Consider the following 25,845-nt stretch of genomic DNA (forward strand, 5'->3'; position numbering starts at 1 on the left):
GATACATGGAGGAGATATTCTAATTTATAGGAGAAGTGGTGGGGACAAAAATAAACAAAGACAAAGAAGTGGGAATGAAGAGTGAGATTAATGGAGGATGTGGGAGGTGAACCTGGCTGAAATTGACATTCACGTTGAAGAGTCATGGGAGACATGAATCTAATAAATAGATAAGGTGGGACCAGATTATGAAACCTACGGTACTGATTTGAAGAGATCAGACTGTATCCAGGAGGCAGTAGGGAAGGGTTATAGACTTTTAGTCTAAGTGATTGATGAAAGTAGGTTTGTAAAAATTACTCTAACAGCTCTGACAACAGATGGCTAAGAATAGGGAATGAACAGAGGCAAAGGAGCTTTCTAGGAGACTGTGGCTAAAATCCAGATAGGAGTGATAAGGTACTAGGCCATAGTGGAGGGATGGGAACAGAAAGGATAGATTGAAAAGTCATTGATCAGGAGAATTTGATTGGATTTGTTACTGGCAGCTGGTATAGAAATTAAGTAGATCACAGATCTTACATTCATGGATGGCAGATCTAAAATGCATTAAATACAGTTTTGGTTGTGGCAAGAAACGTACCTCCTACAGCACCATGTGATTTAGTTACTGAGAAAAGACCGATGAACACAACTCAAGAAAAGGGTAAGAGAGGCTATTATAAGTCCACAAAGTGGTCTCACTAGAATATAAGGATTCCTAATGAACAGTCAGTCTTCATAGATCATGGAACTGAAAAGAAACTGAAACCCTTTCTCTGTTTTACTTCTGCTTTTTCAGTGAACACGTCCTATACAAGGCCCACATGGGGCCCTTCCAACCCCTGAGGCCCATATAACCTTTCTGGTTACATCTCTGCCACCAACTGCACCTTCCCTCTAGTCTCAGTTCAAATGCATGAAAGAGAATTAGGTCACGACTCAAGGCACAAGTTGTACATACCCAAGTGGCCAACTGTGACAGAGGCTAGGTAGGGGACAGAGTGGTTACACAGTGATGTTCAGTGATGTTCTGTAGTTGTTCAGGATCAAGGGTCAACAAACTATGGCCCACAGGCCAGTCACCTATTTTTGTACAGAAAGTTGTATTGGAACAGCATAGCCATTCATTAACAGATTGTCTGGGGTCACTTTTGTGTACAATGGCAGAGTGGCAAAGCCTAAAATATTTACTGCCTGGCCCTTTAAGAAAAAGTCTGCTGAGCCCAGTTCTAGATAGTTCTAGAAATGACTGGCATTTTAAAAAAAAAAAAAAAACCTTGGGTCAATGTAAAAGATTAGTGGCTGCAAAGTAGTCCTAGCATGTTTTCCCAGGCCATTTTTATTGTTTCTTAATTCCATAGTCACTTTATGAACTACATTTCAGGCCAGAAGTCACTCATACATCTCTAAAGATTATCTTATTGACATAAGCAAAATCACCTATTATTGTACGTTTATGAGCTAAACAAGTAATTTGATCTAGATCATTGTTTACAGTTTAATGGATATGTCTTTAGTCCGTTCTGGTTATTTACCCAAGGATTATATTTTCTTGCTACATTCACTCAAAAATAATACTCTGTAATTATTTCCTGTGTGCCCTGGAATGTTGAGGACTTTCTCCAAATGGGTCTTTTCATTTGTTTCCATAACATGGAATTGGCCTTTAGGTGACATGGTTGAGGTTCCTCAAACAGGATATTAACTTTCACTCTTCACAGCTGGAGAAACATAATCCTATTTCATGAGTTAGTGGGCCAAAGAGCCTCCTACCTTCTCACACTATCCTCCTTTAGTAAAATAAATGTTAACCTGGGATCTTTGTGGATTGCTTGAACAAACCTGTGTTCTCAAGGAGCTCGCTCCATACTGAGCATACTTAGCTAAGGCAGCCCACTTGGAACAAATGAGCCTTAGCCAAGCAGTCAGTGATAAAAATACATTGCCGCAAAAGCTCTGATTTATCACTCCGGTGCCTCCTACATGGTTTGCCAACAAACTCTTCTTTGCCTGCAATACAGGCTCTTTAAAGTCAGCTGCCACTCTCTCTCCAAGAGGAGAGGGGGAGAGAGTTTGTTGCTTTCACATTGTGAAGGATCCTCCACCCCCGTGTTCCTCCCCTAGGCTCCTGATTCAAACAGCGCAAGTTGAGAAACAGAGAAATACAATCTCCCTGCCGAATCATGCAGCAGTTAGCTCTTTCGAATGAGCAAAATGTGTGTTCATAATGATCAAATTTGAAATGTATAGCCATCACTGCTTCTGGAAATTTGGGGCTGTTTCTGGGCCAGATCAGCCTCCAACCAAGTAAGTGGCAGCTAGCCTGCGGCCAGTCCTGTCAGAGCTTGCCCTGTCCCCAGAGCCCTGGGGACTCCTCCCACCTTATCCCTTCCTGCCCAACTCAGAAGCCTTGGACACCTCAGCAGGAGACCACCCTTTCACATGTCTTCCCAAGGGCAACTCCCTCCCCCATCTAAACTGTAAAATCCTTAAGTCCAAAGAAGCTTATTCAACAGGAGACTTAGATACACTTGCCAAGACCGAAATAGGATTACCTGTTCCCCAATATGCAGCCCAGAATAGGAAGTCAATGGTTTTGAGTGGATGAGGGGACTTCAGATCTGCTTGGAGCAGGAACACCAAGTTAGAGGCAGGAAGGTTCTAGAGAGACTGTGAGTGAGAGAGCCTCAAGGTGTGCAGCTACTGCCCCTTTCTTCCCATCACCTCTCCCGACACCCCAGTCTGGCCAAAAGGCCTCCATGTTCCACTGTGGAGCTCATTGTTCACCCCATCCTTGAGAAGATCCCTTTATTCTCAGTGTCGTGTCTAAAAGTTGCTTAGCTCTGGATACCACACTGCAGAAAATGTGAAGAGCATATAGGAAAACTGCTCTGGTGCTGGAGGTTTTAGTTTAACTGTTCTATCAAAGTTCACTTTTTGCTCGGTGTCTGGTTTCATTTGGGGCTGACTTACTCTCTTGCAAGCCCTGGACCCATGAAAGCCATATTAATGTGGCAGCATAATATCAGTGGATCCCTGTCCCCCATATTTACTCTCCTCCTTCCTTCCCCTCATTCAGGCCACTGGCCTAGTTCAAGCTTCTTATCGTAAAGCAGGGAGTGATAGCAAGAGGCAGAGAAAGAAGAGTGTCTTCCTGGATTTTGGTTCCAGAAGCTGCTTAGGAGAAAGAAGAAAGACCTAGCAGCATAGACAAAATATTTGGAAGAAAAGCTAAGGAGATTAGAAATGAGTTCCCTGCGCCTGGGGGATGAAGTAAATTCCTGGGCAAATACCAAGAGCAGAGAGATGTGGCTGGATCCTGTGCAGCTACTCCGCGGGCTCACCTCCGGGAGATGGCGCAATCACAGACGGCTTTATGGTGTCTGGGAATAGAGAAGGTATGTTCAGATTCAAATCAAATAATCTGACTAGTGTGAAGGCTGTATGGCAACACCAAGAAAAATTTTTTTTCTTAAAGTTAAGCATGAAACTACTTTCAGTGTCAGTTGATTAAGAAACTACATAACAAAAGGCAAAGATATATTTACTAATGTAATTTATTAATTATAATATTTATGCATATTTGAGATGGTAATCCATGTGGATGGGCAGATTTTTCATTCATCTACAGACAAAACATGCACATGGGTGTGCAGATCCTTTGAGGTAATTCCTCGGCTCCCAGGGGTCTGCAGTCCCAGGTTGGGACCTGCTGAACCAATACATTTGAAATTGGTCTTATCTGGAAAACCCAATATGTATGATGGCAGTGCCTTGTAGAAATACCTCTTTCAGTATTCCAGTCTGTGGGCTCTGGCAGAAATAATAGTTTGCTGCAAAACAGATCACTCTTCTTTATTTGCAAAGTCTTCACACCAGCTGAATCACAGCTTGCTTTTCACTTCTCGTAACACCTTGCAACATCGCAAAATATTTGCCGGCATTTTGAAGGGGCGGCTGCAGAATTAGTAAACTGAAAGGGGGCCTGCCTTTCCTCCCACCCTGTCAGCACCTTCTGTTCCAGCAGACCGAAAGGCAGCTGGAGAACTCTGATTGCTTCTCCAGATTAGGACAGCTCTTGGCACCCTAGCCCGGAGCAAGAATGGAAGCAAAGCAAACATTAGGGAGTTCTGCAGGTGCCAGTACATAATATTGTCACTTTACAGAACTGAATTTATAAAATGACTCCATGAAGGTGAATTGCTATGGTAACCAGCCTGCTCAACTTTTATTATATCTGCAAGTAAAGACGGCATGGGACATTTCTATTTGGGAGTATATAATCTGAGTTTAATGAATAACTACCCATGCCCTGACTCCTAGTTAACTAGGCTCATATAATGCGAAACCAGGAAGGAATCTTGGCAATGACCTGGTTCCACCTTCCAGGTTTAGAGATGGGGAAGCGGGACCCAGAGAAGTGACACTACACAGCTAACATATATCAGACCAGAGTCCATGTTTCCTCATGTAGTTGTCTAGTGCGCTTTTCTTTATACCAGGCTGCCTTTCTGAATGGACTCACCCAACTTCCACAAGTGAATAAGAGAAATGGGACCACAGTTAGACACAGGGTATGATCACTTCTTATTGAGATGTGAATCAAGTATTGTCAATATGCTAGTGTCTCCATTAGAGTTATCACGGATTCCACATTCTATCAGCTTTCATTAACCCCAAATGATAGGTGGAAGGACAGTGGGAAGGCTGGGACAGGGGGTGACCTGATGAGACTCGAGCCAGTATTATGGTTCCATCATATACCATACACAGGTTAGCCATCTGCAAAGAATTAGAATGTACTAATATTACACTGAACATAAGGCAAACTTCCTTTAGTGATGTGATTCAAAAAATACCCTTTAGGATTTTTCAAGGCCTCGTTTCCTGAACAATTCTCATTGCACAAATACATGCAAAGGTGCTTTGGATAAGAACTTTCTTTCCAGTCAGTAAATCACCAGGCCACAGAAAATTGAGCTATTAGGAATCTCCATAGGTTCTTGTAGAGAGGAATGGCAGAAGTTTAAGAATATTTAGTACCATTATTTTAAAAGCAAATCAAAGTCCAAAATTAAAACTAAACAGTGAAATTAAAGAGTGCTTTAGAGTATTACTTCATTTTGTTTTAGTTTTTAAAAATGTCTTATTTATTTTTGAGACAGAGAGAGACAGAACATGAGCAGGGAGGGGAAGAGAAGGAGACACAGAATCCGAAGCAGGCTCCAGGTTCTGAGCTGTCAGCACAGAGCCCGACACAGGGCTCGAACTCGCAAACCATGAGATCATGACCTGAGCCGAAGTCGGACACCCAACTGACTGAGCCACCCAGGCACCCCAAAGTGTTACTTCATTTTAAAGGGACATGTAGGGGCGCCTGGGTGGCGCAGTCGGTTAAGCGTCCGACTTCAGCCAGGTCACGATCTCGCGGTCCGGGAGTTCGAGCCCCGCGTCAGGCTCTGGGCTGATGGCTCGGAGCCTGGAGCCAGTTTCCGATTCTGTGTCTCCCTCTCTCTCTGCCCCTCCCCCGTTCATGCTCTGTCTCTCTCTGTCCCAAAAATAAATAAACGTTGAAAAAAAAAAAAAAAATTTAAAGGGACATGTAAATACAAATACTTACTCCCCCAATCTGGAGACCTCACTGAAATGCAGATTCTAGTTCATGAGGTCTGAAGCCAGACCAGAGATTCTGTGTTTCTTTTTTTAAATTATTTTTTTATTATTTTTTTAAAAAAAATGTTTATTTACTTTTGAGAGAGACAGAGACAGAATGCAAGTGGGTTAGGGGCAGAGAGAGAGGGAGACACAGATCTGAAGCAGGATCCAGGCTCTGAGCTGTCAGCACAGAGCCCAAAGCAGGGCTCAAACTTAACAAGCTATGAGATTATGACCTGAGCTGAAGTCAGCCACTCGACCAACTGAGCCACCCAGGCGCCCCTGGAGATTCTGTATTTCTAACAAACTCTCGAGTAGTGTGAAACTTGCTGGTCCTTGGTGCACACCTTTGGTAGAAACAGGCCAGTTTACTTGCCGCCTATCTCTTGAAATGCATTTGCTGTGAAACGAAGCCCTGGCTTTCACATCTGTGATGTGAAGGGATCTCCTCCATTCAGAAAGCAAATCCCCTAATAATGTTCCTTATGCTCTTTTGATTTAAAATGTGATGCAGCTGTTGCTAAATTAAGATGAGGAATCATTTGGAGAGAAGTTATTTTCTGGAGATATATAGGAAGCTGCACAGATTACAAACACCAAGAGTAAAACTCTTGTGCAGTGTGTAGGGTGACCAACCATCCTGGTTTGCCCCAGTCACAGGAATCCTGGCTTCTGAATGCCTAGTGTTCTTATTGTTATGTATCTCCATGATGCCCTTGCGTATGGCAGTGTATTCTGTCCTGTATGTGCGTGTCTTATATCCCTAACCAGACTGTAAGCCTGTGTTTGCTCAGCCCTGTGTGTGCAACACAGATGCTGAATGAAGAACTATTGATGACTGGTTGATAAATTGAAGATTATTTCTTCCTTAGAATGCTGTACCTAACCCATCAATGAGCTTAAGACTTAAACGTCTGGTCTAAGAAACAGTGAGTTTATTCTGCCTGTCATGTAAGCTGACCTTTTAGAAACCAAAGGCTATGTGGAGAGTCTGATTGGATATGTGATAAAACAGCAAGCAGCTGTGAGGGAAAAAAGGGGGGTTGGACACCTATCACAGTGGGAAGCCTGTTCACTGGTTGTATTAGACCACTGGAGGGGGAAGCAGTGGGGTATACTGGAAAGAATACAGGCTTGGAGGCCAAACACACCCTGGCTCAGAGCCTTATTCTGTCACCCATGGGTTATGTATCTTTAGAAAAGTTTCTTAAAATTCATTGGGAATTTATCTCTTCGTCAGTAAGATGGGATGCCCTCTCCTGTGGTTGTCGTCAGAACTGTAGAAAATGTATTGTAAATTGCCTACTATGATGCTCAATAAAAGACAGACGTTACACTTTGGCATAATCACTTCCAATTCAAATTGGAAATTGAGTCAGCCATCCATACTCAGCGGCGTGAGAAAGCCTGCTGGATAGTTTACACGCGGGGTAATAGCGCCACCTGGTGGCGTATTTCTGCCTAGGCCGCCTTACAGAATTCGGTCTCCCCCTCTATTACCTTTGATGGTCATTCCCTTCAACAAGCATTTATTGAACGAATGGCCACTGTGTGCCAAGCACTGATTTGGCTGCTGAATGTGCAACAGTGAACAAGACAGACATGGTCTCTTCCTTTAGGGAGTTTGTGGTCAGATGGGGAAGACTGAAATTAAATTTTGAATTAAGATTGTGAGAAGCAGTATGAAGAAAGAGTACGGGATCCTGTGAGTTTGTAATATGACTTCCCTACGGAACTGCCATTGAAGGTAAAAAGGGAGGAAGCTGGCCAAGAGACTACATCAGGCACGTATCAGTCACCCAGCAGCATCTCTCTAGGTGCCTCAACTCAGACCAGGATCCTGCCAGTCTGTGGGGAGCTCCATTCTTGAGCTCTGACATCTTCCATCAACCATTCAGCATCCATCATTCCCACTCCCTGTGAGTCACTGGTGCAGGTGTCATCACTGATCTTCTCGTGTTATCCTTATACAGATGATATTTAAGAGGGTTAAGTAAGTTCCACACAGATATAAAATGACATGTCAGAGACAGGACCCACACTCAGTCATTCTGCCTCCAAAGCCCACGTCCTTTATTCTATTCATGCTGTCTCCCTAATGCCAACCCAGGTCTTTTTATTCTGCTGTTTGCTTTGGGCTGAATGGAAATCATTAGAAGAAATGTTTGGGGAGAATGAAAACGCAAAGGGAAAATAAAATGATAATTTGGTGGGTCATGTGTGAAGGCAGAGAGGAAACTGCTGGCTTACGTTCTGTTGGTGTGTTTTAGAAAAGTAAACCTGAGGGATCTCCTCCATTCAGAAAGAACATTCCCTAATAACGTTCCTTATGCTCTTTTGATTCAAAATGTGATGCAGCTGTTGCTAAATTAAGATGACTTGAGGAATCATTTGGAGAGAAGTTATTTTCTGGAGATCTATAGGAAGCTGCACAGATTACAAGCACCAAGAGTAAAACTCTTGTGCAGTGTGTAGGGTGACCAACCATCCTGGTTTGCCCAGGACTGAGAGGTTTCCCATAACACAGGACTCTCAGCTTTAAAACTGGGGCATTTCTGGGGGCGCCTGGGTGACTGTGGGTTGCGCATCCGACTTCGGCTCAGGTCATGATCTCACAGTTCATGAGTTTGTGCCCAGCTTGGAGCCTGGAACCTGCTTCAGATTCTGTGTCTCCCTCTCTCTCTGCCCCACCTCTCTCTCTCTCTCAAAAATAAATAAACATTAAATTTTTTTTTTTTTTAAGGAAAAAAGCTGGAGCATTTCTGGTCACCTGAGAAATGGGCCAGACCACGAGAGTTTGATATACCCATGGAAGTTAGGCCAGGACAGTTATTGAAACCTGGTGTCTGGTGAAAGGCTTGGTCATAGTCCAAGGCAGGAAAGGTGGGACAAGGGGTGGTGTAGATCCCTCAGCAGGATACCTGTGTGCTGAGTCCCTGGATTGCCAGGGAGCCCAGAACTCCCACTTCAGGACCTGGGAGCAGAAGTAGTTGGCCTCATGTAGAGGACAGATATGACAGCAGAGTCAGGCTGGTCTGTGCCTTAGTTTCCTCATCTGTAAAATGGAACAGATGACCGTACCTACCTCCTAAGACCATATGTGAACTACAAGACTTAAATATATGTGAAGTGCTCAGAGCCGTGCCTGGCCTATGAGAGTACGTGACCTGTCACCCTGGAATGAGAAGGAGAAGCTCGTGTGTAGCCCTGAACTATGTAGTTCAGTTTCTCTTTCTTTGTAAAGTGGAAACCAAAAGCCCTGTCAGACCTTTCAGAAGAAACAGAACAAGATACAATCAACAAGAACATGGACAGCGGTTAGGAACGTGTGCTCTGAAATCAAATCACCTGTGTTACATCCAGCTCTGCCATTTAGATGTTAATTCATTATTTCACAAACACATAAGGGCCAGACATTGTTCTTGGCACTTCTTAGCAGGTAGGAACTGATGTGCATCCCATTTTACAGATGAGGAAACTGAGGCACAGAGAGATTATGATTTGCTCAATTCACCCACAGGCCAGAACCTTGGGCTAGTTTATTGACATCTCTGTTCACCTTGTTCTCCCAGAAAAGTGGAGGTAATAAATTACGGTACCTACCTCATAGGGTTGTTATGTAGATTCGATGAGATAAGCTATATAAAGCACTTACCAAAGCATTTAGAACATTGTAAGCACTCAATACTTAAACATAACATACTTACTGCTTAATTGGAGTGACAATACCTATTATTACATGCTGTAATTATCAAAGATATAACTGGCAGTTTAAGAAAATGACCAAAGAGTAAAGTTGGAGAAGTCTGGGGTGGGGCAAGGTATATACAATATCCTGAACTTAGTAACGGGAGGACAAGACCAAAGATCCTATTTGCACGATAGACCTCATATACCTTTGGGGAGAAGTGGCAAAAAGGACTTTAAGGATTGACGATTGGTGGGGCGCCTGGGTGGCTCAGTCGGTCAAGCATCTGACTTCAACTCAGGTCATGATCTCACCATTTGTGAGTTCGAACCCCGTGTCAGGCTCTGTGCTGACAGCTCAGAGCCTGGAGCCTGCTTCGTATTCTGTGTCTCCTCCTCTCTCTGCCCCTCCCATGCTCATGATCTGTCTCTCTCTGTGTCTCAGTAATAAATAAACGTTAAAAAAATTAAAAAAAAAAAAAGTAAAAGGATTGATGATTGGTCCCCAAATGCCACGCCTTACTTTCCTGATCTAAGAGGGACAACAAAAAAGTCTTCACCTCTGGGAAGAAGCTCTAGAAGCCCCAGACAGGGAAGCTGAGGCATCTGGAGAGGCCCAGGTGTGGGGCTCGGATGGTGAGTTGGGCCTATAAATGCAGCCTTTTCTTGCCTCCTGCTGTGGAAAGCCTGGGTGGGGTAATGGCTCCAGCCCATGTTCCAGATTTCTCTAGTGATCATCCTCCTGCTTGCTCGCTTGAAACCACTGTTGTCCTAGAATTCCCTCCCTGGCTTCATCCTTCTTGACTCTCATCTTTTGGCTCACAGAACCCAACCCTGTCCCTTTGCCTGCTCTGTTTTTGATTTGTCCCCCTGATCCCAGGGAAGATACATGCCCATCTGGCCCAAGCAAGGGAACCCAAGCAAAGAAGAATATCTCTGATAAGAGATGTGGCAATGTTACTCACAAATAGCTCTAGACTCCTGGCAAAGTCTTAGGAACTCACCCACATTCTTCATCAGAGGGGTGTTAAACTTCATTTTGGAAACCTAGTAAGAGTTGTATGTGGTTATCAGTGCGAAAACAAGAACTCTTGTCCAGGGTGAGTTCCAAGGGCAGTAAACATTGAATGGACACAGTTGTCCAGCCAAGCCACATTCATCTCTCCTTCTCCTACCTCTTAAAAAGCTGTGCTCCCATGCTCAGGGAATTCTCCCCAGCTGCACTGCTTTGCCCCCAGATGGATCCTCTGTCTCCCCTGAGCCGTTTCACTTAGACAACTGGATTGGACAGTACCTGGTTTGCATTTCCATCTCTCCCCCGGATGCTGCCCTTCTCAAATCATTGGCAGCCAAGATTGGCAAATTCTGCCTCTCCCCTTTGTGTGGATGCTACCCCCTGCCCTGGGCCGGCATCTTGGGGCCCCTGGTCAGTGCAGGGGGATTTGAGTGATGGCTGTGCAACCTTGGTGTCTGGCATTTCAACTCTGGCGTCAGGAGTCTGGGGTCGTGGGGAGGAAGCTGGAGAGTGGAGCCACCCCGTGGCAGAGGGGTGCACAACAATGGGGAGACTAGCCAAGGATGATCTGTGGGAGGAAATGAGCTTCTGGCAACCCTGCTGGTCATAGGCCATTGCGTCCTCTCCCACAAATTCATGTGGCCTGGGGAGACTTAGCTAAAGTCACCATGTGCCTCTAGGGTTCTACTAGGAAAGCTTCCAAGACTGGAATTGGGCTCCAACTGGGCTTGAGGGGTGGGCCACCCACACTGTGCATTCGTGCCTATGTTCAGTGGTCCCCAGGTCCAGTTTTGCTTAAAAGTAACACACTCTTTTCCACAAATGCTCTGCTTTGTTCTTCAGATCTGACAGGAGATAATCATGGTGATGAAACCTCTGTGCTTCCCACTACTGCTACAAAAAGACCAGATTAAAATTTTATGACACTTTTGTTTTTGTTTTTTATGTATGCTGTATGTGAAAATATCTATTATGCAAATCAAGTAGTCTGCTTCCCATTGCCAAGCATCTCTGGCACAGGAGCTGTAAGAAGTGTAATGAATGTAAAACAGTTTTTAGAATCCCTAATTTGGTGGCTGGTATATGAAGCTGGCAAGCCCCTCTCTGCCACAGTGCTGCCAAAGACTGCCTGGGTTGGGCACTCCTTCCTTAGCGCACAGTGCTGCAGAGGAGGGGGGGGGGTCTCTTCTTGGACTTCATCCCCAGGCAGCCCCCACCTTTCTGATGCTCCCATTCTTGCCCTGGGGCACTGGGGAGTGTGCTGCTTGCTGCCCTGCTGGGATCTGTGGGCTGCTCAGTCTCACTGGCCTCCTTTCTTAATCCAGCGCCCACAGATGGCATTCCAGTCCTCGCCAGGGAAGAGAGCATCTTACTTTTCTCCTGTGGTCACTGCCATCTCCTTAACGCCTCTCCTCCTTTAGCAAATTTCTTTTTTTAACTGAGAAGAGGGTCTCTTCTGACCTTCCATCTGGAGGCCTTTTCTCTTCAGTACGTCCACTCTCCCCACCCCCTCTCAGCCCTGGCTCCTCCCAGGATACCATTCACAATGCTATTGACTTATCTAGGCTGCCTGGGACATTCCTGTTTACATTTCCTTACCATATGGATTTGAGCTGAGACTGTCCATGAAATAAGGTATGAATGTCTTTCATTTTTGTTTAAAAGATATAAAGGGCAGAGAGGGGAAAAAAATGAATACTGCGGGAAGGGAAAGGGCCCTAGCATTTATTGAGACCTTAGAGAGCTTTTAGATTGATGCCAAACAAACGTCAATTTATTCATCCTAACAGTGGTCTTGGAAAGCGTTATTTATCCCATTTTACAGAGGAGAACATGGAAGCTAAATAATTTGCACAAAGTACCAGAGCTAGTAAACAGAGAAGCCAGTTGCCAATTTGCTTTTTATTTAGTGTAAAAATTAATGAAATTTTTCTGAATGATTCAGTCCTTTAAAACAAAAAGACTTCTACAAACAATAAGAGAATATTATAAAAAACCATATGTCAACAAATAGGACAACCCAGAAGAAATGGATGAATTCCTAGAAACATATAAACTACCAAAACAGGAAGAAATAGAAAATGTTTACAGACCAATAACCAGCAAAGAAATTGAGTCAGTAATCAAAAAACTCCCAAGAAAAAAAAAGTCCAGGACCAGGTGGCTTTACAGGCAAATTCTACCAAATATATAAAGAAGAATGAATATTTATTTTTAAGTATTCCAAAAAAATAGAAAAGGAAGGAAAACTTCCAAATTCATTCTATGAGGCCAGAATTACCCACACCAAAACCAGAAAAAGACACCACGAGAGACCATGATCAGAAAAAGCATTTCACAAAGTACAACATCCATCCATGATAAAAAAAACTCTTAACAAAGTAGGTTTAGAGGGAACATACCTCAACAGAATAAAGGCTATTTATGAAAAGCCCACAGCTAACATCATCCTTAATGGGGAAAAACTGAGAGCTTTTCCCCTAAGGTCAGGAACAAGCCAGGGATGTCCATTCTCACCACTTTCATTCAACACAGTGCTAGAAGTCCTAGCCACAACAATCAGACAATAAAAAGAAATAAAAGGATTCCATATCAGTAAAGAAGAAGTAAAACTTTCATTATTTGTAGATGACATGATACTATATATAGAAAACCCTAAATATCCCACCAAAAAACCTGCTGGAACTGATAAACAAATTCAGTAAAGTGACAGGATACAAAATCAATGTACAGAAATATGCTGCATTTCTTTTTTTTTTTTTAAACATTTATTTATTATTGAGAGAGGGAGACAGAGCACGAGTGGGGATGGGGCAGAGAGAGAGGGAGACACAGAATCCAAAGCAGGCTCCAGGCTCCGAGCTGTCAGCACAGAGCCCCCACACAGGGCTGGAACTCACAAACCGCGAGATCATGACCTGAGCCGAAGTCGGACGCTTAACCGATGGAGCCACCCAGGCGCCCCAAATCTGCTGCATTTCTACACGCTAACAATGAAGCAGCAGAAAGAGAAATTAAGAAAATAATCCCATTTACAATTACACCAAAAATAAGATACCTAGGAAAAAAACTTAACCAAAGAAGTGAAAGAACTCTGAAAACTATAAAACACTGATGAAAAAAATTGAAGGCGGCACAAAGAAATGGAAAGACATTCCATGCTCACAGATTGGAAGAACAAATATTGTCTATCCTACCCAAAGCAATCTACACATTTAATGTAATGCCTGCCAAAATACCAACAGCATTTTTCACAGAAGTAGAATAAACAATCCTAAAATTTGTATGCAACCACAAAAGACCCCAAATAGCCAAAGTAATCTTGAAAAAGAAAACCAAAGCTGGAGGCATCACAATTCCAGACTTCAAGTTATATTACAAAGCTGTAGTAATCAAAACAGCATGGTACTGGCATAAAAATAGACACATAGATCAAAAGAACAGAATAGAAAATCCAGAAATAAACCCACAATTATATGGTGAATTAATCTTTGACAAAGCAGAAAAGAATATCCAATGGGAAAAAAGTCTCTTCAACAAATGGTGTTGGGAAAGCTGGACAGCTACATGCAAAATAATGAAACTGGACCACTTTTTGAAACACCACACACAAAAATTAATTCAAAATGGATTAAAGACCTAATGTGAGACCTGAAACCATAAAAATCCTAGAAGAGAGCACAGGCAATAACTTCTTTGACATTGGTTGTAGCAACTTCTTTCTAAATATGTCTCCTGAGGCAAGAGAAACAACAGCAAAAATAAACTATTGGGACTACATCAAAATAAAAAGCTTCTGCACAGCAAAGGAAACAGTCAACAAAACTAAAAGGCAATCTACAGAATGGGAGAAGATATTTGCAAATGACATATCTGATAAAGGGTTAGCATCCAAAATATATAAGGAACTTCTAAAACCCAACACCCAAAAAACAAATAATCCAATTGAAAAATGGGCAGAATACACCAACAGACATTTCTCCAAAGAAGACATCCAGATGGCCAACAGACACATGAAAAGATGCTCATAACTGCTTAGCATCAGGAATATGCAATCAAGACTACAGTGAGATACCATCTCATACCTGTCAGAATGGCTAAAATCAACAACACAGGAAATAACAGGTGTTGGTGAGGATGTGGAGAAAAAGGAACCTTCAGCACTGTTGGCGGGAATGCAAACTGGTGTAGCCACTGTGGAAAACAGAATGGAGGTTCCTCAAAATATTAAAAATAGGGGCTCCTGGGTGCCTTAGTCAGTTTAGTGTCCAACTTCAGCTCAGGTCATGATCTCACCATTAGTGACTTCCAGCGCTACATCAGGTTCTTTGCTGTCAGCACAGAGCTTCGGATCCCCTGTCCCCCTCTCTCTCTGCCTCTCCCTGCCCTCTCTGTCTCTCTCTCAAAAATAAATAAAATATTTTTTGAAACATTAAAAATAGAACTACCCTAAAAAAAAATATAGAACTACCCTATGATCCCACAATCACACTATTGGGTATTTACCCGAAGAATACAAGAACACTAATTGAAAGGGATACACACACACCCTATATTTATAGCAGCATTATTTACAATAGCCAGGATATGGAAACAGCTCAAGCATCCATCAATTGGTGAATGGAAAAAGAAGATGTGGTGTATATATACACGATGGAATATTATTCATCCATAAAAAAGGATGAAATCTTGCTATTTGAAACACATGGCTGAGCTAGAGAGTATAATACCTAGCGAAACAAGTCAGTCAGAGAAAGACAAACACCATATGATTTCACTCATGGGGAATTTAAGAAACAAAACAAAGAGGAAAAATGAGAGAGAGAGAGAGAGAGAGAGAGAGAGAGAGAGAGAGAGAGAGAGAAACAGACTCTTAATTATAGAGAACAAACTGATGGTTACCAGAGGGGAGGTAGGTGGGGGGGACAGGTTAAATAGGTGTTGAGGATTAAGGAATGCACTTGTTATGATGAGCACTGGGTGATGTATGGAAGTGTTGAATTACTATATTGTACACCTGAAACTAAAATAACACTGTAAGTTAAGTAACTGGAATTAAAATAAAAACTTAAAAAAAAAAAAGGCTTCATGAAATGTACCTCACACAAATGAGCTGGGGCAAGTCAGCAAACCTCTCTGGACTATAGTTTGAACATCTATAAAATCAGGAGGCTGTTCTAGAGGGACCTGAGCTTCTGACCCAGGCTTTAATTATCCTTGTTCTAAAAGGACATCCTCCTGCCTACCCCAAATCTCTCAGGAACGTAAATCATACTACCAGGAAATAACTGATTAATACTCATAGAGTATTAATCAGGAGTACTTCAGGAATTTCCATCCTTTTTCCTGCCAGGCAGCAATTGCACAGCCATGCTCCAGCTCTCCTAAATCAGGATCTCTGAGGGGGCAGGAGGATGAGAAACACAGTGCTAAAGGGTTTCTACCTTACCACTCCCCTGCTCTCCTGCGCCAGCCACTGTAGCTGGTGTGGCTGGACCCTGATGTCTTTCCCTGTGCAGCTGCGTGCTCCCCCACAGCTGGCTGCCAGCACCCCACGAAGGGCCAATACTGGCCATGTTTTATCCCTGGGCAGGCCCAGCCAAGATAAACAAACAGGCAGGACTTGCATGGCCTCCCCCTGCACCCTGGGAGAGCACTGCCCATGTGGGGGGGAAACAAGATAATATTTATGAGAAACAATAAAATCTACAGTAGCATGCACACCTTGAAATTCTAGGAGCCATGAACTGGAAGAGCACTTCCTGACTCCCTTTGCAATGTGAACTTGCTTGGCCTAGGTGAAGGGAAGATCATGTGTGAGGGCACATACACACACACACACACACACACACACACACACACACACTCACACACGTTGACTGTCTCCTTGGCATTTGCTAAGCTCTCACATGAAGCATCAACAGTCCTAGGAAACTGTACTTACGAACCCTAATACCTCTGGAGCTTGCCAATATTCCAGGGTCAAGTGCAAACCTTTAAATAGCTGTGGACTACATTCTGACCTCGGAGCACAAACTAGATACAGAAGGATCCAGGGATGCCGGGGAAGCTGAGTTTAGGAGGAAAGCCAAAGCCTGCTCCTCTTACCATCCATGTCCTCCTCTCCTGCCCAGCCTCCCAAACCCATCCCCCGCAACACTCACAAACCAACAGAGCACTAAGTCCCAGAGTGAGCAATTGGGTAAAAGAGACAGATACTGGTCGAAGCTTTGTGTGTGTGCATGTAGCTGTGCCCAGCACTTGATCTGGGGATGACCAGGAGAGGCGGTGTTATCATTTAAGTCAAGTTTTCTTTGGCACCCTCCTGAATCTCACAGCTTATCCTCTTTGTTCCCATCCCAGCCCTCCTCAGGCACCCTTCCAAGCAGCTCTGTGCAGTTCAACTAAATTTATAGGACACTCCTCTGCTCCACACTGTGCTGAGAAACACAAAGTCACTGTGGTACTAGGTCTGTTGCAAGCCCTGTGACCTTGGGCTTCTCGAGTGACTGTGTTCTTGCCCCACCTTGGAGAAACTGGAACAATGCAAGAAAGATGATGAGGAACTCATGCCCAAATGAAAAGTCTAGTCTTCTCATCAAAACACTGGCAAATAAACTTATATTTGTATGTTTTGAGTTAAAATAAGATGTTTAAGGGGCGCCTGTGTGGCTCAGTTGGTTATGTATTCAACTCTGATTTCGGCTCAGGTCATGATCTCACAGTTCATGAGATTGAGCCCCATGTCAATTCTCTCTACCCCCCCCCCGACCCTACCCCCTCTCAAAATAAATAAACATTATTAAAATAAAATAAGATGTTTAAGGCTGGAGTATTTCAATGTCTTAACTCCTCTAACCAATTTTTTCAAGTGACTGATCACTAATAGTCCAAACTGAATTTCTTGGAGCTTCTGTGACAGTATCTCAATTCCTATTTTTATTAACATCTACAACGTGTAAGGGGCTAGGGAGACACTCTGCTGGGGCCAAAGGGAGCACATCCTGGAGGGGCGGGGGCTTCAGCCGGGCCACCTGCCACCTGTGAGATTCATCCATACTGATGTAAGTAGTTCATCTTCACCGCCGTGTAGCAGTGCGCTGAATGAACATAACATAACTTACATGTTCTGTTCATGTTGGTGGATATTTGGGTTGGTTATTCTGAATATGTGGCCCCAAAATTCTTGTACATGTCTCCAGGTATAGGTAGAGACATAGATGTGAATAGGGATATAGATATGGGGAGAGAAAGGGGGAGAGACAGGAGGAAAAGTGAGAGGGAGAAAGAGAGAGGGGAAGATACCCTGACTGACTCTAGGGTATATTCCTGGGTGTACAATTGCTGGGTGTACAGGTGTGCTTACCTTGCCCCTTACCAGGAAATACCAAATTGTTTTCCTATACCAGGACCAAGTTACACTCATACTGATAAGGTATGAGAGTTCTGGTTGTTCCACATTCTTTCCAGCATTTGTTATTGTTGGACTTTTTAATGTTTGCCTATCTCCTGGATATGAATTAGGTATCTCACTATAGATTTGATTCGCATTTTGTAAATCAAAACTTTTCACTTGTTTGTTGCCCATTTGTGTTGTCTTTCTTGTGAATTCCTGTTTATGTCTTTTGTCTCCTTTACTTTTGGGTGTTTCTCTTCTTGATCCATTTGTGACCTTCATATATTCCAGACACGAATCCTCTGCCAGTTAACATATGTTGCAAATATTTTTCCCAGACTGTGACTTGCCCTTTCACTCTCTTGAAGGTGAATTCTGATGGACAGAAATTTAACATTATAATGTAGAAATGTGCATTAATAATTTCCTTTATGTTTCTGCCTTCTGTGGCTTATTGGAAATATTCTTCCTTATCCTGAGTTCATAAATTTACTGTGTAGTTTCTCCTAAAAGATTTTTTAAATCGTGCCCTTTATAGGGGTATCTGGGTGGCTCAGTTGATTAAGCATCCAACTCTTGGTTTCAGCTCAGGTCAGGATTTCACAGTTTGTGGGATTGAGCCCCACATCAGGCTCTGTGCTCTTACCTTGGGATTCTCTCTCTTTGTCTCTCCCCTGTTCACGCATGGGTGTGCACAAGTGAGCTCTCTCTTAAAATAAATAAGTAAACTTAAACAAATAAATTGTGCCTTTTACATTTCAAATTTCCTTCTATCATGAATTAATCTGTGTTTGTAGTAAAAGTCCATATTCTTCTTTTTCTGTATGAATGGAAACCAATTTTTCAGTACCATTTATGAAATAGGCCACCATCACTCTTGCCTATCTGTTGTATCTTCTCTGTCATATTTGTGTGTGCATGTGGGTCTGTTTCTAGGCTCTTCCATTCTACTGGCCTATTTTTATATACTTGCCCCAATAACAAAGTTCTAATGTCTATAGCTTAATACTGTCTTGATATCTGGTAAGGTATCTTTTCTTTCTTAGAAATATCTTATCTATTCCTTGCTCTTATCTCTTCCCTATAAAAATGTTTAAATGGCTTGTCATGTTTCAGAAAGAAGCCTAGTAGGCAGTGTCATGGGTAAACAGAAGGAGCAGGAAGGAGCATCTACATTCAAAGCAATGAGGGCCACTTGGGGTACAGTAGGGTCTGAACCACGCAAGGTGGTGCCAGTGACCAGACAATGTCTGAAGTGCAGGGGCCAAGGTCTCTGGGGGCCAGAGCAAGACCACCTGGTGTGGGGAAGCTCAGCCAACGTCAAAAAATGATGAGGCTGTCTTGCTTATTTTTATCAGTCCAATGGTCCCGGGATGTCATAAAGGTACTAAACCTCTCCTGTAAGCCTCCTTTGAGGGGGTTTTTAAGGAACTGGAATTATTTATTATGAAAAAGAAAAACTAGAAATGACTTAGCTGTTCATTACTCTTCCAGGATAAGGAGATCAGGGAAAATGGAAAAAGAGGCCAGAATTGGGGACTCAGATTCAAAGGAATCAATTATTGTCACAAAGAAATAAACCTAACTGAAAGCATGGCCCTGCTCGTTTTCTCCCAAAGAGGATGTAGATGGTTCCAGTACAAATCTGTGCCCATTACTGGGTTGTTTGGTTGGTTGGTTGGTTGGTTGGTTGGTTTTTTAAGTAACACTTATTGAGTACTTTACTATGGGCCTAGCTCTCTTCTAGGCATTTACCAGGTATTAGTTGATTTAAATCTTCCCTACCCCCTGCCGTGACCCAAATCAACTCAGAGAAGTAGCCAACTGATGATTGATCAGTTGGCACATTCCCACAAGGAACAGAACATTGAGGGAAGTTGAAGAGTTCCCTTTGTGTACAGACCTTTGACAACCACTCCTCAAACTGGTCTTTTGAACATTTCTTAGTGAATCTTGTTTATTGGACCTACTCGGGGGAAGTGTAATGCCAGGATTCAGGTTATGCAGTTTAAAAACAAAAAGGAACAGGATTATGGTGACCCCATTTTCTCTGTGGAGGCCGAAGGAAGGAAGGAAGGGGATGAACAGGAAAAGGGTATTCTAGAACAGAATGCCTGGAGTAGCCATTACACCCTCGACAGAGGTTGTGTGAACAAGACTTGGCCCCTTGCTTCAGCTCAGAAAGTCCATGGTATCAGATGCCAAGTATTGGCATCAAGGGTTTTCCAACAAGAAGGCAGTGCCTCAAATCCTTTGTGGAACAAGACAGGTTATAAATAGATCTATAATTTTTTTTTTTAAACTAGAAGGCAACAGGCTTAGCACAGCTATTCTTCCCTTTTGGTTCTCCTCCCTGCACCGCTTTGCCTATTACATCCCTGCTACCAGGCAGATCTACCCGCCTCCTAGCCAATCCGCTGCAGCAGCCTCAGGAGAGCCAGGGTGGAAACTGGCTTCTATTTCGACTTCAGGTTGTGACCTTGCTTGTGGAAAAGAGTAAATCTTCCTATCATATCTCAGGCTAATTGGGCAGGAGGGAGAGGAGACTAGAATTTATTGTACAATTTGCCACCTGCTGACTAGAACTGTAATGTATCCATTTTAGAGGCAGGCTCTGATTTTAGTGACAGGCTAATGAGAAAGAGGATGTGGGCTGGGTTTCTGGGACATGTAGTGAAGACCTGCTCACAGAGCTTTTAAGTACAAGATCAGAAGACTGGTACTTTACAGGCCAAGTTATATGTGGCTTGTGGTGTGTGCATGTAGTGTGTGTGTGTGTGTGTGTGTGTGTGTGTGTGTGTGTGTGAAAGGGGGGCGGGGAGAGATATTGACTTCATCTATCCTAAAACATCCAAAAGCATATGAGCATACAGGGGATTAGAAATTATTTAGCTTAGTGCATTTTGAGCTTTCTTGTATGTCAGAATCACCTGGAGGCTTGCTAAGCACAGATTACTAGGTCCCACTCCCAGAGTTTCTGACTCAGTAGTTCTGGGGTGGGGCCTGAGAATTTGCATTTTTTATAAGCTGCCAAGTGGCTGTGATGTTGCCAGTGTGAGGATTGTGCTCTGAGGACCGCTGATTTCTCCTGATGTCACATATGAGGAAACTGAAGCCCAGCAGTTAATGAAAGTACATGTCCAAGGGCCCACAACTGGTTATTGGCTAGAACCAGACTAGAACGGACTCCTCCTGACTCCTAATCTGGTGCTTTCCCTACCTCTGCAGGCTGGCACATGGCCAGAGCGCCAGGGAGGTGCTATTCTAATAATAAACACGTTATCCTTTACGGCTGAAGATTACCAGTCTCCACATTGTTTTCTCTTGCCTTCTCCAGCCCAACATCACTGGCTCTGCTGTCTCAGTACATAAATAGCCCAGCCCAGCCCGCTCACCCTACTATCCCGTGGGACTTAGAATTCAGTCCTGTGCCCACAGCCAGGTGCCCACTCCTGCAGTGCTAGTGCCTATTTTACTCTCCTCATATCTTTGCTGGTAAATATGCCACAGATCTGAGGCCTCTGTGGCAACCACTGGTCATGCCTACTGGCCCTGAGTTACAGCTCTTCTTATGTCCTCCATGTTCACCAGAGCTTCGACTGCGGTCTCTAATATCTAATCCCCTTAACCTGCCTAGTACCTAAGTGCCCTGATGAGGCTAGAGCTTCACTCTGACTGACCATCCAATGGTGGGGGACTGTGCTTTCTGTTGATCTTATTCCTGGGCTGGAGTGTTGGTCTATACCCAAAGCTGGTGGCTGGGTTCTGTAGCCCACGGGCAAATCTCCTACGTGGTCTCTGCCCATCCAGAGATCTTCTGAGCATTGATTGCCTCTTGAATTTCCTGAGGCTGTGCTCTGTCTGCTAGATTGGAAACCCGAGGCTTGACTTGGTATGATTTTCATGGCCTTGCGATGCTTGCTACCTATTATTGGCACTCTCAGGGCCAGCTTCTACACTGGATTAGTTCCTCAGCCCATCTCTCCCTAGCCACATTTCTTCATCTGCCCTGTGAGACCCAGCACAAAGATGCCCCAAAGAAGGCAAGTGCTTAAGTAGTTTTCCCTTGGCATGGGGAAGGGATACAGTGACCCATCCACAATGGTACATTGAGGCCTCTTTTCATTTGGAAGTGATGCTCCAAAGGCATTGTCTGCAAGGAGGTAAGAGTTGGTTACATTATTCTGCATAAAGAATTGGTATATATACCAATATATAACTGCATAAAGATACTGGAGGAGAGGGAGCGAATACAAAAGAAGATGCTAGAAAAGGCTGATGTAGTTTGAGTGACACGGCAGGAAGCTGGAACCTAGGGAGAAGTAGCCAGTTAGAGACTCCCTATGTGGAGTGGCCAGAGGACTTCTGCTACTCAACTCTAAGTTGTCTTCCGTGGGACAATAAGACTTCCTCCCTCGTCCAAATTTTAATACCCCTGCACAACGTTTGTGGGGGTGACACGGGGAGAGAGTGGGACAATATCCAGAAGTGTGGCCCACTCCACTCACTTCTGCTGAGATTCATGTGTAGCTAGCAGCATTCTGTCTTGATACTAGGTTGTAATCTGCTGGTTCCAGGTGGCAAACACCAGAGGGGTGAGCAGAGGCTAAAAGTGGGGCTGGAAGAAGCAGGGAGGAGTACTAGACACAGAAACAACTGCCAGGTGGACGACTCAGGCAGGAACATGAAACATACCCAGTTGCCAAATGTACTGGAGGCTTCGAAGGCAACTCTTAGGTGCAGTGCTGGGTTATTCTGGGATTCACTGTTGTTTCACTCTAACCATTTGCGAGAACTAGCCTGATGTGAGCCATACTAGATTCTGTTAAATTTGGATCCAATTAACTTGGAATCTGTGCTCCTGTGGTCAGGGATTTAAATTATCTTTTTCTTGTCTATGAAGAAACAAATCCAAAGTAGAGAAAAGATGGTAGGAAGGAGGTTTAGTCTTTGTAAAGGAACAATTCATTCTTGCACTCTAACAAAATGTTTATTGCTCTAGGAAAAAATAATTTGCAATAAGTGCATTGATAGCTTGTAGGGCTTTATGGTTTCAGAGGAAAAAAATTTTAAACCCTCAATCCTTTTTCTACAATTTAGTTTGAGGATAGTTCCAAACCTCTTTCTAACTACTCCCTCCCCCTTAAGAGTTTATCCCTTTATTTCTCTCAAGCAGATCTTGCATGGTGAAGAGAAGCTATGAAACGCCAGGTTGTCCTTTTTAAAGGCTCCCCAAAGCATCCTGGAATGAACAAGGTTTCTTTCTTCTCTCCAAATAAGTGTCAATCACCAGGGCTGGAGTGGATGGTCAGGATATGGCAGTGGGAATAGAAGGGGAGGAAAGGGAAAGGCTCTTGCTGAAACCATTCCCTTTCTTTTATTTGTTCCTGGTCCAAGAGCTGCTGCAAGGTGTCTCTCAGAGCACACCTTGGTCCTTTTCCCGAGTAAGCCAAACTTGGAAGTGGCTGGCAGGCCTAATTGTGCCTCTACGGGATCCAAATTCTGCAAGGAGACAGAGAGGTCTGGAGGCCTCCGACTAGAGAGCCTGATGGATTAATTCCAAGCCCTGAGCAGTCCCAAAAAGCTGTCAGGGTGCCTGGGCAGTGTGGAGCCGATCTGGACGATGCATTCCAGATGGTTCGCCTTCCTTCCTTGGGTTTGGGGCCAGTTGGAGCTCCCGGGCGGTCTCCCAAGGTAGACCCCCAGGGAGCTCAGGGCAACTGTCCAGCTGGGAGGGACCAGGCTCAGGATCACTGTGGCAGGCTTGCAATTAGAGGGAAGGGCCCCTCCTTTGTGTGGAGCATCTGGATATCATTTTTCAGGCCATTAAAAACACTAACTCTACTCTGCTAAATGCAGCCAATTCATGAAAAAGAAAGAAAGAAAGAAAGAAAGAAAGAAAGAAAGAAAGAGAATGAACAAATGAACTCAGAGGACAATTCCAGACCAAGCAGTTGCTCCAAAATGGATCCAAATAACCTGGGGCTATATGATATGGTGAAGCTCAGAGAGTTCCAAAACTCTCTAGTAGGCATCCAGCCACCCCCACTCCCACCTCCCAACTTTTACCAGTTCATGAGCATTGATGCCACCAACTGCAAATACTTAAGGGCAATGCCAAGGCTTTGCAATATATTTTATTTTTTGGTTTTGTTTTTGCTTTTTAGTTTGGTGTCTTTTTTTTTTCTTGAGAGAGAGAGAGAAAGAGAGCATGTGCGAGCAGGGGAGAGGCAGAAAAAGGGGGAGAGAGAATCCCAAGCAAGCTCCATGGCCAGTAAGGAGCCCAACTCAGGGCTCGATCTCACCACCGTGAGATCATGACCTGAGCTAAAATCAAGAGTCACACATTTAACTGACTGAGCCACTCAGGTGCCCCAGTTGTTTTTTTTTTTATTTTAACCTATGCAAAACGTACAGGCAGATGCAGATTTTCTTGCGTGTACAAGGCTTTCAGATAAGGTTACAGAAACTAAGCGTGAGACAAAGAGAAGGGAAGGAAAAGGGAGAGCACATGAGAATGGAGAGAAGGAACAGACTCCACAAGACACCTGAGAATTCCCAGAAATTCCCAGGCTCCAGGATCTGTGAATCAGCTGTGGCCATGATTGCAAGTTTTACTGTGAAGAGGAGGCCTATTCTCCTGTGGTCCTGTTGCAGCCACGTGGCTGAACAGCAACCTGAGGTCAAGAGCCAACAAAAAGGCCCTGGGGAAGAGACAAGAGACAAGACAGGCTTCTGCCCTGTGCCTGTGCATGAGAACTGGGCCCTGCTCTGGGGAAGTCCTGGCTAATGAGGCAGCAGTTCCCAGTGCTGGGGAGCTTCTGGCTTAGCAGACAAGAATTATCACAGAGCAGCATGCAGTAAACAATTCCAAGGGAAAAGAATCCCTAAATAATGAGGGGACACTGAAGGAGTGAGCAGAACAGGTTGGGGTTATTCAGAAGGAGAAGAGTTGCTCAGAGAGAATACTCAAAAAAATTAAGAGAAAGGAAAGAAAACCTTTCTGATGCAATAGTCACACATAGAGGAAGCCCAGGCACAGATCCCCAAGCATTCCAAAGTCCATTCCACTGCTTTTGGAACTATGCTTTAGTGAAACTATTCTGGACACACTTTCAGAAGGTAGGTATCAGAGAATGAAAATCTTACACATCTGATGACTCCCCCAAAGCCTCTTTGTTTGAGGAGTGGAAACATCTTCGATATATATGTCCCAACTCTGTGAACTACCTATGATGGTAAAAATAGGTTTTCTAAAATTTTCAGCCTAGTCTATGTTGGGAGAGAATAATGACATTTAGGACATAAATATCTACTATAAATATAAGTCATTATATAAAAATAATCCATGAGTAATCAAAACCATAAATCTATATGCAGACTTGTGGTGACATACCCATACACGTTCCTAATGGCTCACCCTTGCCAGGTCCTCAGGTGAGAGTATGGCTACTCCCGTAACTCCGAGACCTCATTTGACCCTTGTCCTCCTGGATGGCTCAGCATGCAAATACACAACCTTGAAGCTCAGACCCTTGCCTGTCTTGACAGAACTTTTCTGGGCTGCCAAGCAACACCCCACTGTATGCCAAGGTGTAATTAGTTAAGGTTGATCTCGCTTAAGGCAGCTCTTCTGTGAAATGCCAGTCCTGTTAATAGCTCACCATCGGGCTCTGTGCTTGTCTTCTTGGAGTTGAACCTAAGGTCTAAACTTTAACTTCGTTTATGGTACTGGGACTTTGACAGACTTCCAAATGCCATAAACAATACTCTTCTGAAATTCCTCCACCTCATGATAGTGGAGACGTGTCACATGCACCAGCTAATCCTTCGGAAACAATATTGATACGAGTGACAGGCACACACAAAAATGACAGGCATTTTTACCTCCAGATTTACATGGAGGTATTTTGATATCATTTCCCAGATTAGGAGACTGGCATGGTGGAGAACTTTCCTGGACTGTATGTTTCTTGCTCACTCGAATTTGAAAGAGAAAGTTTCTCAAAGGGTCCAGAGAAGTGTTGCTCTAATTCTCTACATGGAGCGATGTTAATTGTTCTCATCTTGTCCATACCTGGCAACTGGCCACATTGCTCTTCTGCACGCT

The 25,845-nt window shown here is 43.8% G+C and overlaps 1 long non-coding RNA gene across 1 annotated transcript in view; it reads right to left on the reverse strand.

The window, feature by feature from the left end:
• Window positions 1-3,283: 3,283 nt before the first annotated feature.
• LOC125162363 (uncharacterized) overlaps window positions 3,284-25,845 on the reverse strand; it is a 51,445-nt gene continuing 28,883 nt past the window's right edge. Inside the window, exon 3 of the long non-coding RNA XR_007151005.1 lies at window positions 3,284-3,365. This is a non-coding gene — a long non-coding RNA (uncharacterized LOC125162363). The remainder of the gene's footprint in view (window positions 3,366-25,845) is intronic.

The sequence above is a fragment of the Prionailurus viverrinus genome, chromosome A3 (assembly GCF_022837055.1).
Source record: "Prionailurus viverrinus isolate Anna chromosome A3, UM_Priviv_1.0, whole genome shotgun sequence".
Taxonomy (NCBI): domain Eukaryota; kingdom Metazoa; phylum Chordata; class Mammalia; order Carnivora; family Felidae; genus Prionailurus; species Prionailurus viverrinus.